The sequence below is a fragment of the Palaemon carinicauda genome, chromosome 22, assembly GCF_036898095.1.
Source record: "Palaemon carinicauda isolate YSFRI2023 chromosome 22, ASM3689809v2, whole genome shotgun sequence".
NCBI lineage: Eukaryota > Metazoa > Arthropoda > Malacostraca > Decapoda > Palaemonidae > Palaemon > Palaemon carinicauda.
In genome coordinates this window covers 67,485,458-67,507,354 of record NC_090746.1, presented here as the reverse complement: position 1 = coordinate 67,507,354, position 21,897 = coordinate 67,485,458, and positions in this window count along the sequence as shown.

Genomic DNA, 21,897 nt, shown 5'->3' with positions numbered 1-21,897 from the left:
CCCCCTTGAGACTCTCTCCTTAAACTTCCATATCCTTAGCTTACCCTAAAACTAATCACAAGCCTTTGTTTGTCCTTCCCAACTGAATTCACTCCAAGTAAAGTAACACTAAATCATAATGTATCGTAAATCGTAAACTAGCTTAGTGATATCGTATTTCAGACAAAGATAAACAACACATTCCTAGTAAAGAAAATCGAATTGACAAGCAATAAGAAAGTTTACGCCTGTCCCATCTAACTACACACACCCAGAATTAAACTTCCGTCATGTGGCATGAGTAAAAAAACTATGAGCTTTAATCTTCAACTATAATGCAAGTAAGAAAAGAGGTTTGGTGGAAGAGGATGCCTTTGATAGAAAGAATTGGATAGCGCACATCAGGCACACAGTATGGATGACGGTGGAAAAGAAGAAAGGTAATGCAATTAAGAGAACATAATGTTTTTTCATCAATGCAGGAGCAATAACTGTAATGAGTATTACCATCGTTTGTTGAAACGTTGTCGAGTGAAGACGTGTTAGTGTTATCGCAGTGCTCGTTGAATTCTTGCCCTGAGCTCTGTTTCAGTTTATATTCTCGTTTGTGAAAGATTTGAAAATATTAGTTACTCTTATGGAGACTAAAGTGAAAAGTAAAAGTACACCATGGCTGGTTGCTCCCTTTGAGGATTTTCGAGAAGAGACGGAAAGAAATGGATTAGATGTGGCAGTAGCAGGTGCTACCATAAGAAGTGTGTTAATAGAAGCAAACAAACTTGAAATGGATTTGTCCACTCAGTGTAGATGAAGCCATAATGGCCAATACAACTATATTGGGAATGGAGAATTGAAAATGAAAGACCTTTATATAAACGGACATGAGAAAAGTCGCAGAATTGGAAAGCCGAATTGCGGAACTCACTGTGGACGCAGCAAATTCCACCCATATCATTGCTCTCACTGAGAAAGTTGATAATCTATCGATGAATATGGAATCACCTAAGTTAACACTTCAAACACTGATGGACCCAAAACAAGAAAAAATGTCATAAGCTGACCAAGTTAAGTCAAAAGTCTACTAGTAATTAAATCTACTAAAGCATCAACTGAAATAACTGGCAGAAAAAAAAATGAAGTCGAACATGCACCTAAAGACATTCCAATTCTTAATACGAGGGCAACTTTAAATGGAAATGCTGTAAACTTTGCAGACGAAAAGATCAGAGAGGAATCAGCAACGCCAAAATGAAAATTGATAAACTAAAACCTAAAATAATGATATGCAATTCACAAAATGATGAAAATGAAGAAGAAAATACTTCGATTCAAAGAAATCGTTGCCAGAACCATATCCAAAGCATAGAAGAGAAGATAAGTCTAGTAAAAAAGAAATAAAAAAAGGTAAGTTCGGAAGTCTATTCATGATAATGGTGACAATGTTATGTTGTGATTGGGTATTTATAACATATGTGCTTGGTACCATGTGATCACCTGCTACCACTGTCAGAGGTATGAACATTTTGAAAAATATTGCAAGTTCAAGACATGGTAAAATCTGCGGAAAATGTTCAGAAAAACATTCCACAAAAAATGTAATTCGCAACAAGTAAAATGTATAAACTGCAATAAGTCAAACAAAGCAAATGACCACAGTAAATAAAGAAATTGTACAGCTTATGATTTGGATTTGTTAAGTCTAGCAGAAAATAATGACCATGGATACTAAGGATGTCATAATCTGTGGTTATGTAAATATACAATTTGTTGGTAATAAAACTATTCAAATTTGAGAATTAATAAATGAGAAATATTTGGACATACTAGTATTGTCTAAAACATGGTTAAATAACTTTGAGAAGGCTAAGATCGCTGAAATGGCCCACACACATGCTTTCTTTCATATTCTGAGAAAAGACAGGTCTAGTGGGGGATCAGGCTCTTCATACATAAGGGTTACTCACATCTCCAAACGTTAAAAAAGAACTATTGTAACAAGCTTTGAATATATAGAAATAAACTTCACGCACAAAACCAAAACATTATTCATTGTAAGAGTTTACAAATCTCTGAGAACAAATACAAATATCTTCTTTGAAGAATTCAGTGTACTTACTGAGATGATTATCGAGGAAAAAAGTGAATTAGTTATTTGTAGACTTCAATCTTTGAATGGATGACGCATCAAATTTTGATGCTTCAGCATTTAGTGAGTTATTGGAATCATATCAATTTGAGAATAATGTTGTCTGTGCAACTCCTTTGACTGGGCATACGTTGGGCCTAGTTTTAAATGATAAAATTAATAACATTCTATATGATATAAATGTACAAGAAAAGTGCACTATTTCTCCAGTGAACAAACTTAATACGTTTAGCCTACCTCTACACAACACGCAGAGGCGAAGAAAATCAAACTTTAGACATGAATCAGACTTCTCTCTTTTTATATTTATTGAAGAAATTACAAATAAATAAATTATGCTATCAGTATTCCCTGCGATCATGATAACCAACGTTTGTTGGACGCTATGTGTGTTGACTGCCTTATGACCATATACAATGCGGTGAGAGAAAGTGAATATGATGCCATGTGTCAACTGGTGGAAAACACTATAATTTTTAAAGACCGATTTCCTTGGTTTGATGGGGAGACTTTAGAGAAAAAGAGGAAAAAGACAAAGAAAGAAAGTGGAATCAGTTAAAAACTGAAAGTTCACGGGTAGAATATAAAACTGCAATGTCCCAATATAATTACCTACTAAGATGGAAAAAAACGAGAATACTATAAGAGAAAGACCCGCGAAGCAGCAACAGACATGAATAAATAAGTTATACTGTATAGTCGAAAAAAAGAGGCTACCAGAGGGGTACAGTGACCAGGAATTAACAAATAATTCTCTATTATTCTTTAAAAACAAAATAGAAAATATGAGTAGGCCATTTACAAATATTCAACTTCAGATTAATACTACACCAGATACACTGAGAAAATAAGTGAGATTCAATAATATAACACAAGACGGTGCCACCAGGATTATCAAAAGAACAAAGAAACAAACTGTGCAATCGATCCAATGCTAGTATCTGAAGTAGCTAGAGAAAGAAACTTTTCTAGTTTAGCTGATATAATTACGAGAATAGCAAATATAAGGAAGGATGGGTGTAAGTTTCCCAAATCTGAGTAAATGTCTACTGTATAGTTATATCGGTTCTGAGAAGTGATCTAGATTATCAGGAATTAAGCTCATATACACCTATTTTGAATCTATCCTTTATTTCAAATGGGCTAGAATACGTAATTCTTGAATAACTAATTAGTTAGAAGAAATAGAAGCTTTAGATACAGTTGTCCATCGGTATTGAAGATACAAGCTTTATGAATACCTAAAATATTACTTGTTTGACAAAATGTACTGTGTGCAAATTGGAAACTCTTATTAATCATAAGAACCTTTAAACAGAGTGGTACCTCAGGGAAGTGTACTCTTCCCAATCGTATCCTGTATCTATACTATTTGTCTGTCGAAAATACCAAGGCGGCATGGAGTGAAGTTCAAACTATTTGCAGATGATACACAATTTTACTTCTCCATAAATGATATAGAGGATAAGGTTGAAACTCTAAACCAAATTCTTGCCAGTGTTGGGAAATGGATGACAATTAAACAACTAAAATTAAATGAAAATAAAACTTAGTTTAAGGTGGTTGGAAAGGAAAACAGCGTAAAAGACAACTTGGGTGATAATCTAATAAACATAAATAGCAACTCTGCCCCGATATCTAGTAAAGTTCTTGATTTAGGTGTATCTCTTGACTGTAACTTGTCTTTCAATGCCAAATAAATAATGTAGTAAAAACTGCTAGTTATCATCTTAGAAACATTGCTTTTAAAAGAAGTACCTGGACGAACATTCTGTAGAGAAACTTGTGATAAACTGCATTTACCATAATTTACCAAAAGTGAGACTTAAGAAATTATAAAACAATAAACAGGAGCAAGACTGATAAAGGGTGTTCCACCCCAAGAAAGGATCACTCCTCTACTGATTGATTTACACTGACTGCCTTTTAAAGCGAGTATTGAGCTTGAAATATGTACAATAACCTAACAAGTTATTAGAACCGGACGTCCCAAATACCTAAGGGAATTGCTACAGATCGCGCAGCCAACAAATCGTGTTGACACGGGAATAGTTACAGATGGTTTCAAATTATTGGAACCTAGATATATGTCTACTGTAGCCTCTAGAACCTTTAAATATGCGACCTCAGGACTATACAATAAGCTCCCACAAGACATCCGAAAGACTGAAGATATTAAGGCTTTCTAGAGAAAACTGAAGACTTTCTTGTTCTCCAAGTGCTTTGATAGTGTGGATTTGACAATAAACGAGCAATATGCGGTGTGAAATGTTGAATGCTTTCGAACGTACATGATTAAATGTCTGTGGAGGTCCTGTAGAAACTAGGGTTTCCCTGCTGTGTAGGACCAGAAAAGTAACTTTTGAAGTGTCATTTCTTCTTCTTTTTCCCCACCATCATTCCTACATTAAGGGGTCGGTTACCTCATGCGCCCTCTTCAATGCCTTCTTTCAAAGGCATGATCTTCCACCAAACCTATTCTCTACATATCACCATTCACCTTATCTCGCCATCTAATTCTTTGCCTCCCTTTCGATCTTCCCTTAACAGGTTCCTCCCAAGCCCTCCTCACTCCCTCCCCACCATCCATCTTCAACTCGTACCCACACCGGCTCAGTCGTGACACCCTTCTCATCTCTGTAATCTTGATTACACGTGCCATTCTTCTTATTTCATTATTTTCCAATGTTTCCAGCAGTGATATTCCCATAATCCACCTAAGCACTCTCATCTCTGTTCTCTCAAACTGTGCTTCCCCTTTTCGTCTTCAAGTGTGAGTTTCTGATCCATACATTAATACTGGTCTTGTTACTGTGAAATGGATCTTGACTTTTACCTTCATTGATATTTTCTTATCACATACCACTCCTGCTACCTCCCTCCACTTTCCCCATGTTTCTTTTAACCTATTCTCAATTTCAGCCTCACATCCTGCCTCCTGATTTATAGTAGATCCCAAGTATCTAAACGTTTATAAACGAGCAAATCAAACGAAAAGAAACTCCCACCCCTCTCCCCCCTTAAAAATCCTGGTGGCCTTCCAACCTTGCAGGATAGCACGCTCCAATTATTCTATGGAAGAAGAATAGACAAAAAATGCATCGATACTTAATCAGATCAGTCACCAAAGTATCGTTTTTTTTTCTTTTTTTTTCTTTATTTTAACGGCCAGTCGGCTGGATACTCAGCGGAGAGAACCGAGATACATAACGGTCATTCTCCGCAAAGGAACGCTTGGAATTTCGACTGTATTGACTATGGTAGACGCCGGCCTCGTGTGGGTCTCCATAACTGAACACAAGGTAAATAGAGGTATACCTCTCATTACCTTGGCTGCACGCAGGTCTGAAATTCCTTCGAATAAGAACGTCGTAGACGACGGTATGAACATCACAGCTGCACTGGACAGCTTTTAAAGCGAGATGGCTCTATATAACATTATGGGCGCTAAGGATGCTTAAGTCTACGAGGTGATGATTATGCAACGAAATAGTTACACATTCGAGAGCAGTATATTTTTTCTCTATTTCTATGGAACCTTTTTGAAAGTGAATCGGTTATCAGTACATTCTCGCTGCCCCTAGTCAATTAGTTTTTTTAAACTGTAGATGCAATTACAGAGAATGAGTGATAGAAAGACGACAATTATTTTCCATTCTTTACAATTCTACAATTATCAACTCACAACTACACAAACATTAAGTCAGTATGAAAAAAACACCTTTTAACACACACACACACACACACACACATATATATATATATATATATATATATATATATATATATATATAATATTACAAGGTAAGCTATAACCCTAGTTGTAAAAGCAAGATGCTATAAGCCCAAGGACTCCAACAGGGAAAAATAGCCCAGTGAGGGAGGAAAGGAAACAACTAAATAAACTACAAGATATGTAATAAACAATCAAAATAAACTATTTTAAGAACAGTAACAACATTAAAATAAATATTTCAAACACAAAAACAACATGCCGTTTCTAATACAGTGCAGGACAAAGAAGAATTGGTGATGGTGGGAGATTTTTGTCTGAAACACTCTCAGATGCACTGAACCGAAGAACCATTGCAGCGACATCAAATGTGAACAAGCTTGTAAAGAAAGAAGAAAAAATAAGGTCTCAGCAAAGCAATCTAGCATGGGTGACCCTGACTAGTACAGATTGCTGACCATTGCGATATTATAAATATATATATATATATATATATATATATATATATATATATATATATATATATATATATATATATATATATATATATATATATATATATATATATATATATATATACATATATATATACATATATAATACATATATATTCTGTAAATATTATATATTTATATATATATATATATATATATATATATATATATCATATATATATAAATATATGTATATATATATATATATATATACAGTATATATACATACAGTATATTGTTCGCTCAGCTACAACCCTAGTTGGAAAAGCATGATGCTATAAGCCAGGGCTCCACCAGGGAAAATAGCCCTGTGATAAAAGGAAATAAGGAAACAGAATAGTGCCCGAGTGATTCCCCAAGTAAGAGAACTCAAACCTAAGACAGTGAAAAACCATGGTACAGAGGTTACTACACTACCCTAGACATTATAGACCAACGCGAACGGTTGGATTTTGGAGTGTCCTTCACCTAGAACTAGAAGAGCTGCTGTTATAGCTTAAGAGTCTCTTCTACCCTTACTAAGTCGAAAGTAGCTACTGGACAATTACAGAGCAGTAATCAACCCCTTTAAAAAAAATGGGTTATCTTAATGTTGTCAGGTATATGGGGAAAAGGAAAATGTGTAAAGAATAGGCCAGACTATTCAGTGTATGTGTAGACAAATAAAAAACGAGCTGTAACTAGAGAGGAATCCAATGTAGTACTATCTGGCGGTTCTGGCCAATCAAAGGACCCATTAACTCTAGCGGTTGTACGTATGTATATACATGTGCATGTGTGTTAAACATAAGAGAGAGAGAGAGAGAGAGAGAGAGAGAGAGAGAGAGAGAGCAGCCGAGCATCTACAACACATACATGTTAGCAGGTAGATAGTAACTTACCCAAACAGGTTACCAAACAAGAATAAAAAAAAAAAACTGATAAAAGCAACATTACTAGGAAAAAAAATCCATTTTTCTCTCCCTCGAACAAATGGAGGGGTGGGCAGTAGTCAGGGGATAGAAAGGGGTTGGTGGGGGTAAAGGACTGGGGAAAAGGTGGAGCATTGTCCAGTGGATTGCATCACCCGAAATTGCTCCAGTTTTTATGGTCGAAACCAGTATCCTCCTCCGCCGACTCTTACTTGCTCCAGTTTTTCTTTCTTTCGTTCATTCTCTCTTTCATTTCCCTGTCATCAATCCGCTCACTTCCTCCTTCCTTATTATCAAATTTTGACTGAAGTTATTTTTGTCAAATAACCTGATTTTAAAGTTATTTTACAGCTTAAAAGTTAAATTCTTTTGTAATCAAATAAATTAAGTGTTGGTGCAGCAGAATCTGTTAATTAAAATGTCGCTGCTGGCGAACAAGTTAACTATAAAGTAGATGTAAATTCATTAAAACTATTGCCAATCTGACTAAGCCATGAGCCTCATCTTTAAAACGGTGAACACATCCGGATAAAAAGAAAAATAAGAGTATGACATCCTTGTCTTCAGAAATCACTGATCAACAAACCCTGGAGACTAATGCAAGGAGCAATGGGCAACAATGAGGCCTGAGGTCATGTGGGATTGCCAGCTAAGAATAAATGAGAAAGTGTTCGCTATTTTTTTTTAACTGGATTATGGGTGTGCCATGAGTTGATTCATCTCTCTCTCTCTCTCTCTCTCTCTCTCTCTCTCTCTCTCTCTCTCTCGACATTTTATTGACTCTTGAAGCACCAAATCATTTACGCTTATGAAAATAGTAAATCACCACTCTCTAATTTTAACCTTTTGCTCAGTGAACATGCTTTAGACACCAATTTTGTCTTCATTGTTACACCTATTATTATCTTTACCGCTGTTGGTATTATTGCCATTAGAATATTAGGATCATCTCCCAATAATGGTCGAGAAAAAAATTACTATAATACGAAGTGATCCATTAAAAAAAAAAGGATCAAAAGCAGCAGTCACTGCCGTATTTATCTCTGAGCCAGTTAATTTCTGCATTTGATAGACCGATTGAGCTGTTGCCTGTGGTTTTATTGGAAGCTGGAATCCAAAATCTCCGACAATTCCTTCACAATATAGATGAATCTATTGACCTAAAAATAGTGTTAACTTCGGATGAGCATTAATAATACAACAGGTAGAACTTAGACATGGTAAAGTCGGGTGAATAAGTGACGGGGTATAACATTGCAAATTCTGACGGTAGATTTCGTCAGTATTGCTAGTTTCTTACTAATTATCGTAATATTCCTTGTTTGTCCTGTAATTACAGTCTGTTTACACACATCAAGATCAATCAACCAATTTCCAAATAGACTAACTCCAATATAAAATATGGTCACACTAATCTTACATTTTTATGACGAAAATTTAAGTATACTCATAAGGTAGAAGAGTTTACCCATCTACAAAACAAAAGTCAGTCAAAATAGCAATGTGCTTGTCAAACGATCATCACCTACGAAAGCTTTGCTATTTATGGCAAGCCTTTAGATGTGAAGCTGTTGGACCCACGCCGTTTTAAAGATTGTCCTTATCAAGAGATTGGGTCACAGACGCGCAAATTTCTTTTATTACTGAAGAATTATTATGAAGATACTGGAGATCTGAGTTGCATCTCCCGCTGTTATTTGGCCTCACTTTAATGCAGTATAGTCTTACATTTTAGTTTTAGTTTATGGAGATATATATATATATATATATATATGGATATATATACATATATATATATATATATATATATCCATATATATATATATATATATATATATATATACACAAGCTAGGCTATAACCCTCGTTGGAAAAGCAAGATGCCATAAGCCCAAGGGTTCCAACAGGGAAAAATAGCCCGGTGAGGCAAAGAAACAAGGTAATAAACTACAAGAGAAGAATAAACAATCAAAATAAAATATTTCAAGAACTGTAACATCATTAAATTAAACCCTTCACATATAAACTATAAAAGCTTAAAAATAACAAGAGGAAGAAATATAAAATAGATCAGCATGCCCGAGTGTATGTATGTATGTCTGTGTCCCTGAGTGTGTTTATACTTGTTACTATACAAATCTAGGGAGATTGAGAAATAGTAAGCTAGACACATTTAGAAAAAAAAAGAGAAAGGGAAAAGAGAGAGAGGGATTTTATATAACGTCCTTGAGAGAGAGAGAGAGAGAGAGAGAGAGAGAGAGAGAGAGAGAGAGAGTCGTCTACGTGCCTGATTACGCAGGTTGTTCTAGGGAGAATGAGATGAATCTGTAAAAGCAAAAAAAAAAATACTTAAAAAGAAAAATCTTACGCCCTAGATGACCTTTTCTTTGAATTCTCTCTCTCTCTCTCTCTCTCTCTCTCTCTCTCTCTCTCTCTCTCTCTCTCTCTCCAAGTCCGTTACTTCCATGCCCCTTCTAATCTGAATTTTACAGTAACTGTCGGGGGAAAAACTTTTAGCCGTCAATACATGGAGGACTAATCTTTAGTCTTCAACACCAGGTTTTAATCCTTTGACAACACCCGTTCATGTAATCATGTGCATAATATTTTATTTAGCTTTCTAATACAATTTCCAGTTTCTTTCTATCTTTACTCCTTTGATATTTACGCTACGAAACGTCGATACAAGTAACAAGTAGCTTGATGCATGACGACATTGTTCCCTGACCAAACTCATGAGCCGGCCCGCGATATTTTTCTAGACCTACCTTGAATAGAGAAAGCAGAAATGTAGGACTGAAAATGAATATGAGTAAAGCTAAAATAATATTTAATGAGAATGCAGAGACAGCAAATAAGAGTTATAGAAGAGCCTCTGGAGATTATTAATGAATATACGTACTTAGTGTATATTTCCCCAGAACACGAGACCGAAATTAAAAGAAGGATAGGCATGGGATGGAGAGCATTTGGTAAGCAAGATGAGATTATGAAAAGTAAACTGTCACTTTCTCTTGAAAGAAAAGTATTCAATCAGATGGTCCTACCAGTATTAACTTATACATCAGATACTTGGAGCCTTACTGAAACCTTAGAACATAACCTAGTTACAACTCAAAGAGCTATGGAGATAATAATGATGGGGATAACACTATAAGACAGAAAAAGAGCAACATGGATACGAGAGCAAGCTAAAGTAGAGGATATTCTGAAAAAAAAAATTGTGAAAAAAGAAATAGACATAAGCAGGTCATATAATGAGAATGACAGATAATAGGACACTAAAAATAACAGAATGGGTCCCTAAAGATTGGAAAAGCAGAGGAAGAGATTGGCGGATTGATTTGAAGTTTTCTGGCATCCTGACATCGAAGGGCAGAGGAAGAGAAGACGATGCATCGACGAACTAGGAAGTTTTCGGGAGTGGACTGACAGAAAGACCATAAACAGACGCAAGTGGGAGGTTATGTTTAAAGGCTTTATTCTGCAGTGGACTAGTAACGGCTGATAATGCTGATGGTGGTACCCTTTTAATAAATGTTCATCTATTTACGATACCTTAGAAATTGTGCATGTAAATCATAATGATTATGTTAATGAATCATTTGCAAAATGCATATACATTATTTACAACACATTTACATATCTTTCCATTACCGAGATAACTTGGTTGCTAGCGCATTCCGCTGCTGAATCAGGTAAAACCCAGTCCAGCAAATCAGCCTAGATTGATCTCAATTATCATCTATACTAATTGCAAGAGAATACATTTACAGCTTACTGTCAAAATTACCTTCAATAAATTACTTGCATTCCTTCAATACTCGTTTAGGATGATGCAATCTCTTCTGTGTTGTGAGGTTCCAAGTGAAGAGGAATTTTATGGTCCTTTTTCTGTTCATTGGCTGTTTATCTTTCGATTTTAATCTATCGACATACCGTTTGCTCTCTAACATAGGGTTTCTGTTTTTGAATTGTTAAAAAAATGCTCCGAACTTTCACGAGATTTCTGTCAATAACAAGACTTTCTGATTAATTATACCTGAGACAACATATATCCTAAGGAAACGTACACGGAACTTACTGAAAACTTTACCATTCGATATTTACACTCCTCGGGATGTGTATATTTCCTTAAACAACAAAACTGAATGCTGATAGAGATCAAGTAAATACAAATTATTAGCAATTCGTATCACGTATGTATCAGAGCCCACCAGTAATTCATATTGTTTCTTGCTGTTCCATGACTTCAAGAAAATAGAAAACTATGTTTTTCAATCTCGAAAATATAAATCTCCGTAAAATTGCCAATAAAACCACCAGCTTCAATTTAAAAAAAAAAAAAAAAGTGTAACCTTTTACAATGGGAGCCCAGACGGTCAGAAAGTCACTCCGCTGAAATGGAGTGTGGGTGTAGCATATAGACCAAGTACCATCAATAAACCTTTCATATTATTATATAAAGATATGTGCGCGAATACTCTCTCTCTCTCTCTCTCTCTCTCTCTCTCTCTCTCTCTCTCTCTCTCTCTCTCTCTCTCTAAAAGAAAGATAGCTATTGTTACTAAGATTCTTAGGTTGTTGCTGGAACTTCATGGTTCGTCCACTTTCGATTCTTCGAAAATATTACCAAATTGTTTTACTCGCCACTGCTACTACTACTACTACTACTACTACTAGTAGTAGTAGTAGTAGTAGCAGTAGTAGTAGTAGTAGTAGTAGTAGTAGTAGTAAGGAAGGAGAGCAAAAGATGCCTAGAACTTATCTGTTGGACGATGTACTCTAGTTGACGAAATATAATGTCAGCATTTTATGGTCAGTCTTATCATTATTATGAACAGGTTTCTGGGGTGGAGGGAGTATGGACGAAGCCAAAGGTTAATGTAGTAAATAAGTATAACGAGAAGGCTAAATAAACCGCTTGTTTACCTTTCTCTTATACGAGGGCTCCCAGCGCAGACTACCTTTCTCCATAGGATCATCATTTACCTACACTTGCAACTGGCATCAGTTACTTCAGTTACTTATGATATATTCAATTAAAATAATAATGACTTTCCTGAAATTCGCGATGGATGGATTAATTTTTATAAAGGATGGGAATTCTTTAACATCTAGTACCATTAGTATTGAAGATCAATATCTATTACTTTTACTAACGAGGATCAACATCTTATACTATTAGTATCCGAGCTTCGAGGACGAAAACGACGTTCGACGGATCCCCTTATCAAACAGGTTTAGGAGATGATTATACGAAATTAAATACATGTCAAAATTCAATCAGCAACTTCCCTGGACCATTGAAATCTCATCCATGGTCTAGGGGATCAGTCAATCAAATTTTCATCGTTACTTTAAAGTTTCTAAATTGACGGGAAGAAAACCACTCACACTTATGAAAATACTTTGATTTTCTACTTTTCTTGGGACAGAAATATAAAGTTCTTCGTGTTCACTCTTCATTGTTTTGTCCTATTATTTGTACAGAGATACATCAAGCAGTTTAGTCTATATTTCTTGACGAACAGAAGCAAAACTGGATTTTCTACCGTTATAAGCATTAGTTGAATAACTATTCAAGGATTTTATATATATATATATATATATTGCAATTTTAATACCATTAAAATATATAATAATGATCAAATGACCTAACTATTTTCTTAACCGATAGGAGAGCAAGACCGAGTTTGAAAGTTTACGGAAGGAGAACGTTCATGAAACGGGTTTTCTCTCTCTCTCTCTCTCTCTCTCTCTCTCTCTCTCTCTCTCTCTCTCTCTCTCTCTCTCTCTCTCTCTCTCTCTCTCTCTCATTAAAATTTTGGGGATGACTTTTTATCAACTTAAATCCAGGTGAAATGATAAAAACCTTTTTTAATATATAGTGTCAGTTTTCATTATCTGATTTATGTACGACGAGGTTTCGAGATAAGTACAATAGGTCTACATGTATATTTTGTTATTCTATAAGACCTATTATTCCATTAGAATATTGAATCCTTTAAATTAATAGTTTCTTATAAGTCGAACAATCTCTCTCTCTCTCTCTCTCTCTCTCTCTCTCTCTCTCTCTCTCTCTCTCAAATCACATAGCCTACATAACGGCAACGAAAGACATTCAATTAAAATGCTCCTTTTTGAATTTTAGAAGAAGCGTTGTTTGGGATACTGTTGCAAAATATGTACAAATGAGATAGCATATAATAAAAGAAAATTATTACAATTAATATTTCTAATTTGTAAAGAGAAAAATTCTTCTAGTTTGAAGCTTTGCAATTATTAAAAAAAATAAAAACCAAATTCATAATTTTCGAAGCAAATGGCAGATTGTGAAAACCTAAGATACAGAAAATATATATATTCATCTCTCTCTCTCTCTCTCTCTCTCTCTCTCTCTCTCTCTCTCTCTCTCTCTCTCTCTCTCTCTGTTTAGACTTAGCATGTTTCTGAATTGACCTTTTATATTGTTTTCCCGGATTATATTTTATGTTGGGTGACTTGATTTCCGTTTGTCTTCTGAAATTTTCAAAGCAACTATATGAATGAATAAAAAACTTATATATTCCTTCATTTATTACATTCCTAAATAATTCATTGTATGTATTATTAAATCTTTTGACTTGAAAGATAGATAAAAAGAAAGTTTCATTCATCTTGTCACTAAGAAATAGGCTACTTTAATATAAAGCTTAGAAACATTACTAACCACTAAAACTTGCAATGCCAATCGATTTGTAATTTCATACAAGAATAGTTCCTGTACCAATTAGCTGTACACTTAAATCGTCATTAAAATTAAGGTCTCTCAGAAGTTTATGTTAATATTAAAGTCGGAAGGTTGTTAATATCATTCCCTAATTGTAATTTTATTGATATTACCAGCTAAGCTAAAATCCTAGTTGGAAAAGCAGGATTCTATAAGCCTAAGGGTTCCAACAAGGAAAAAAACGCCTAGTGAGGAAAGGATATAAATAAACTACAAGAGAAGTAAAGAACAATATTATCTTTAAAGTTCTATAGAGTCGAAATGTGTGATACAGAACATTTCCTTTATTTAAAAAGTATAAAAATATTTTAGTCCTTTGAAATGGTTTTATTCCTCAATATTCCTACTATCAGTATCCTGTAAAACTAATACAATAAAATAGATATAATTGGAATTAAATCTAACACTCCTACTAGTGTATTCTAACGTGCTGCTGCGGTCACGTGAGGTTTCTACTTATCAACAGTGAAGAAAACGTTGGTCACTAATCAAAAACAAATTGGAACAAATGTCATTGAAAGTTTTAGCAGCTTGGTCCACATAAAAAAATATATGGAAAAGTGTTAGTCTCAATGTAAAATTCAGAAGAAAAAAAACTTACAGTTAAAGGAAATGTTAGCCCCGTAGTGTACCAGTAGGCCTTTCTAGAAAAGAAAAAAACTATTAGCCATTAGATGTTAAATTTTGTATCAATGTCAAAAAAATTGTTTGGCGACTTAAAGAAATATTTGGTCCAAAGTTTAAGAAAATACTAATCCATGATGTAAGAGCTTGTTCTAGTACTGATGAAAATTTTGACCACTAAATGCGAAACTTGTGAATTAGAATAGAGTATATTATAAGTTTAGTATCATTAAAGAACGAATATTTGATTTAGAACAGATTTCATCTAAAGTGAATTTATTTTGATCTTAATATTACGATACAATCATGATTTTTTTTTAAATTCAGACGCCGAGTGCAAAATTTAATACATTAAGCATTTGCGAAAAAAATCCTGTGCCGATTTAGAAAAACTGTTAAACAATAACTGATTAAGTTGACAGCAACTCTGACAAAAGTCTCAGGCACTTACAGTAGAAATTGATACAGATGGCTTCATGAATTTTGGTACAGCAAGTTAAGGAGATTTTAGTAACTCCTCAATGTAGAAATACCACCATGAACGATACAAATTAAGTTTAATTTAAATAAGTATATAAACTTCCTTTTTTAATACAGTATACACTATCCATAGATCAATTTTGTTGCTTGATAATTATAATGTCATTAGTTAAATGTTTAATTTGCAATATGGATATTTCCTCTTCCACTGCTGATTGGCCAAATATTTCCTTCATTTGCCGTGATGCTCACCAAAACTTCTCAAGCAAAATGTTCCAACAATTGTACCGTACAAAAAAATGATGCAACCAAATTTTGCACCGTCATATAAAACCGTAAGGAATTTATTGCTAAATTTGATACCATATCTCCATCTTCATACAAGATTTACTACCCTTGCAAAAAAAAAAAAAAAAAAAAAAAAAAAAAAAAAAAAAAAGTGGTGACATGGTAAACCCACACCTGAAAGGTACCCGCACGATGAGGAAACCTCTAAACGAGTTTACAATCAAACATTAAATTCTTTACTATGTCACAGGTGTACAATTTTCAGGGAAGCATTTAAGGCATAAAGATAAAACTTGTTTCTATTCCGTACCCGTGTGAAACTGCTGCCTCCGTTTAAGGGGAAGGAGATTAAGGTTACGGATAGTACTTTGAAAGATTGATGATAACATTTTCTGTTTTCTTGTCTTCCTGTGGAGTCTTTACATACAAGGAAATAATACACACACACACACACACACACACACACACATATATATATATATATATATATATATATATATATATATCACATTTATACGTGTTTTGATATATTCATACAAACCATAAATACCTCTTAATATCCAATTCCCTCTGCCTCGGGATCAGAGACCCAAAAGGTCTTCTGGTCGGCCAAGCAATCGAACCCGGACCCAGCCAACTGAGATTCCAGTGAATTAACCCTCGGCCACACATATACAAATATATATATATATATATATATAGAGAGAGAGAGAGAGAGAGAGAGAGAGAGAGAGAGAGAGAGAGAGAGAGAGAGGAGGAGGAGGAGGAGTAGTAGTAGTAGTAGCTTAATATCTGCATATATATATATATATATATATATATATATATATATATATATATATATATATATATATATATGCGTGTGTGTGCGAGCGTGCGTGCATGTGTTTGTGTCTGTCATCCACGATATTCTGTAAGATCTACGGTTAGTGTAATATAATAATTTTATTACGCTAACGGAACCGTTATTCTCAAATTTCTAGGGTAATTATTACCTCTGCTGCAGGTTAGAGACAATAAAACGAAAATCGAATTGTTGTTATTTACAAAAAATCAAGTCGTAAATAAAGGATTATCTTAGCGTTACTTGTTTAGTCACAGAGATTCGTTAATAATAACGAGAAATGACTGACAATAACGTAACACCGAATGTTTACATGCATTACAAACTTCTTGATCTTCCTTTCTATCATAGCCTAACTTCTTGATATAGGCCTATGTTGAGAATTGTAACTGTGACGGAACAGAATTTCTATGATGTGGATGAAAGTGTTGGTAGAATAGTCACCCATCGCTCTTGGTGACACTGTGTATAGACTCTACGGAGAGACATCGCTTATTTTCAGTGTTCCATTTACTGACCAGTTTTTTTTTTTTTTTTTCCTTAAAGTGGCAATGCCCTAATGGCAGGACAACGGTTTACAGACTGATCATACATACATATGATCAGCGCCCAAGCCCCTCTCCACCAAAGCTAGGACCATGAAGGGACAGTCAATGGCTGCTGATGACTAAGCTTGTGGACCTATAGACTCCCCCAAACCTCCAATCTTTAACTGACAAGGATGGTGAGGTTCCAGACACTACAAGAAACTATCGAGCTTAAGCGGGCCTCGAACCCCAGTCTAGCGGTTCACCAAGCAGGGACGATTCCAGTAGGCTACAAAGGAGAAATATACTTTCGTAAATACTAAATTATTCATGATTTTACATTATCGAATTCAAGCAGTTTTGCGGTTGCAAAAAGTTTTTGTAATCGAATGGAGAGAACAATACACGTTTTTTTTTTTTTATTTGTCACGTATGAATGAATCAAAGATACAAAGCGCTAACAAATGCCACGATGACACGCTCTCTTAAAATCAATTATCTTCTTACGAAACAATTCGCTGAAACGTTGATCACAAAATAAAAAGTCACCTATCTTAAATTCCTTCTCGTTAAATCATAGCGTAACTCCAAGCTGCTGACAATGGCCTTCAAGTCTACAGAAGAAGAAGAAGAAGCAGCAGCAGCTCCAAAGGCATGTTGTTGCATGACCGTGGAGTAGCTGATGTCAATGATTAAGGGTTAAAATCCGGATATTAAAAAGTTCACCATAAACATTCAATTCTAATTCCATTTAATTTTCTTATTTTATTGATAAAGAGCCTTTGCTGGTGCTTGGAAGCATTGCAAATGAACTTCAAAATCACGTTCTTGCCGATGAGTTACAGAAATTATGGGTATATATGTTCTACAGCATCTGTACTTAAATATGTTATTTACTGTATTTGTGACTGGTTGTCCCCGGTACTAAAAGTGGCATTAATTCTCTTCAGGTCAAAGTCAATTTAAACGGAGAATTTTAACAATATCTTTATTCAGCATTTTTAATTCGATGGCTTTTTTAGTTGTTTCTTAATTTCGATTCCATGAAAGGAATCTTTAAATTAATTTGCCTTCTGCCAAAATTCCATTTTATTTACGTTTCATAAAATAGAATATTGAGGTCACAGTAAACTTAACAGGAGAATTTTAACAATATCTGTATTTAGCAATTTTTTTATTCGATAGTTTTTTTAGTTATTTCTTAATTTCCATTCCATGAAATTAATTTATAAATTGATTTTCTATCTGCCAAAATTCCATTTTACTTCCGTTTCATAAAATGGACCAAACAGATTTTAAAGTTAACGTTTTCATTTCACTTAAGTTTTGCATAATCTAGAGCACCTTCTAATCTGGCCCCCTTATCCCCCCTCCTACTCCTCCCCTAATCGTAAAAAATAGTAATAAAATCAATTAATCTGATACACGTAGTCGAGCGAAAGGAGTGTTGACGCCAAATGAAAGTGAGAAGAGAACAGACGTATCCTTCCATAGGAGAAGCGAAACTGGACGACAAAAAGCTGACACAAGGGAGTGATCAACTCCTCTCAAATCCCCCTAACCCTTTCTAAATACTGCTTTTTATGTTTGCTTACGAAGAAAAAGTGCGTCGGGTTTACAAGAAAAAAATTGCCATTCGAAGAATACCAGAGATTTCTTGTAGAAACTTTAACCAGTTCGTGGTAATGAGGAACCCATACCCCTATTTGGATACCCATTAAAGGTTGAAAAAAACAAAAAGAAGAAGAAGAATGGTCTTTCATTCCTGTTTCGTCTGACCAGTTGATTCAATAATCCATCTACCAATCATTTAATGGGTCGATCTATTTCGCTTTCAATTCCATTGCCATGATTATCATTGTTATTACTAGATGAGCTAGAACCCTAGTTAGAAAAACATGATGATATTAGCCAAAAGACTCCAAAAGGGAAAACAGCTCAATAAGGAGAGGAAATAATATAACAGATAGATTAGTGTGCCTGAGTGTACCCTTCAAGCAAGAGAACTCTAACCCAAAACAGTGGAAGACCATGGTACAAAGGCTTTGTCACTACCAAAGACTAGAGAATAATGGTTTGGTTTTGGAGTGTGAAATATAGGCTTCACTTTAAATCCTCCAAGATTTTTAACATATCTCGATTTATGCCATTTCACGTCAGTTGGGAAAGAGAAGATTCTCTTCAAGCTGAAAGTCAGTCACATCATGTATGGATATTATAATGAATCTCGTAAGGTGTTATGAAATGCTTTTACGCAGAATAGACAAGGAAATTCCTTTCAAGGACGGCTTATCGCCACACCAAGCATTCTTATTTTGCTTTAACTCCACTGCGTACTTGTACCTCGATGCATTTGATTATAAGTCTAATGGATTTGTCCTTGGGTCATATGCAACATGTCCACCAAGTGTCGTTGAAATTAGTTCAGTACTTTTTTTTGTGTAATGTTGTTCACAAACAATAAATAAATTAGCAAAATATTTGCCTTTTATTAACATTGCGATTATTTTCAAAGTACTGCTGTGTACTTGCACTTTGACGTACTTTATTTTATATAAAATATTACATATTCAACCTTGGGTTATATCAAACCTAACTACCAAGTTTGGTCGAAATCGGTATGGCAGTTTTTGTTTAAAGTTCCTCACAAACAAACAAATAAATGAACTAAGAAACAGACGGCATGTGTGGATACATACCCTTCGCCAAATCTTCGACTCTGGCAAAGGCAAAAAGGGAAGGGTCCGGTAGCTGCCTGTTGTTATAGGTAATGGATTATTACACACACACACACACTCACACACACACACACACACAAAAATACTTTCACCTGATTATCGGTTTTAAGAATTTCAAATAAAATTAAAACACTAAATGCAAGTAACAAAATTTTTATCAATGTTATTTAAAAAATAGATCACTTGATTTAAATTCCATTTAGATACTCTGAAGGGCAAAATTTAACCCAAAGTTCTATTAGGGTTTATATTAATGCGGACGCCAACGGGGAAGACAACCTGGTTCCACTCACTACCCCTTGCATGGTGAAAGAGAATAAAAAGAAAAAAAAGAAAAAAGAAAAAAAAAGGGAAAACGAAGCAATTATGCTAACAAAATTCACACGTCACATGACATCCAAATTTTTTTATTCCAAACAGATTCCAACCGTTTTTCAAAATTTGTCAAGACAGTAAAAACCCATTTTTAGTAAATATATCTCACCCAGAACTTTGAAATTATCCTAATATCTTACATTTTAAGCAAATACCAAGTAAGTCTTTTTAGCTACATCGATTAAAATGCAGACACAAATATATACTATAAAGTAATTCAATATATAAATATATATATATATATATATATATATATATATATATATATATAATAGTAATTAAATATATAGGCTATATACTGTATATATAATATATATACACTGTATATACATATATATATATATATATATATATATATATATATATATATATATATATATATTTTGATCAAGATAAACTCGTACAATTGAAGAAACCTTTCGAAAAAAAGTATCAAAAGGGCTCAACAATGCGATGTAAAAAAAAACTAAAAACATATACGATTCTAAATATCAAATCTATAACAACGAAGCGAAGTAAAGGATTTCTGTTTTACAATTATCATTGTAACAGTCAAAATTTTATCCTAAAGTATCAGGTTATCTTTTGAAATTGAGTACGTGTGCATGGTTGGTTTCGACCTGGCCTTTCATTAGAAGGGGCTAGCGTTCGATCCCAAGTATGAGGTAGAAATTTATTTCTATTTGAACACGATGTTGTGTTGATATTTATCCATATATATATATATATATATATATATATATATATATATATATATACATATATATATATATATATTAATTTCTATGTGTATATGTTAGCCTAGCATTCGCATGGCAGCAGATCGATCGCAGACCTGGACCGTGAAGTTAAACTGTTTACTCAGGAGGCCACTGCTGAGGTTGGTCACTACCAGTAAGGGGCTGGGTTTGCCAGGCTGACGTTCAGGCGAGTATCTATTCTGATGAAGCTGGAATTGAAACTTACTTACTTGTTTACTTGTTTTGGGTTTAAATCCAACCCTCCACTGAGGTCGAGTGAACTACTTCTCGGGCGGGTCCATATCAATCATCTAACGAAACATTTTCATTATAACTTATACAATTCTTTGATTGTAGCAACACCACAACCTACAGTAGCATCAATTTGGCCCTATAGAGCTGGTTAATTTGCGTCGTGCAAAAAGCTGATGTTATTTCTCTCATTGGGCCAAAGTGAACACTAAACACAGCAGTAATGAAAGTGAGATAGCGGTTAATTGAAACAATAGGGATGGGTGGATTTAAAGCATTATGATGTAAAAGTTGACTGAATAAAGGTTGAAAACCAGATGGAAGAGAAAATGAGGGGACGAAGTTAATTTAAAAGGCTCAAATGTGGCTGTTGCTAGGGCTGAAGGGATACTACAAAAACATTGGTAATACCTACAGTGCAGAGCGTGAGGTGCACTGACATCCCTAATCATACTCAAATAAGTTTAAGAGAGAACATTAATGTCAGAACACATAAGTTGATTGTCGTTCTTGTTAACCAACAGCATTTTCAGTGTTTTTTTTTTTTTCATTTCAAATAAGAATAGTCTTACTGAATGCATAATAAGACATTTACAAAAAATAACTGACCATTAAAACTTTATTATTATCATAAGTAACTAGTTTTGGATATATATATATAGCCTATATATATATATATATATATATATATATATATATATATATATATAATATGGTGTATATATATATAAATATTTTTTTCAGAATTTTAGTTTATTTCATCGGGGTCAAGTATAGTGTTTGACTGATGTCCCACAGACAAATTACCGTACTGTATCCACCCTTAGAGAGAGAGAGAGAGAGAGAGAGAGAGAGAGAGAGAGAGAGAGAGAGAGAGAGAGAGGGGGGGGGGTATTTGAATCTAAAAAGAACAAAAGCAAGGATGGTCTATCCTGGATGGATAGGCCTAGTCAAGGAATATGTTGAATATTAGGAAGAAATTTAGGATTCTCTCT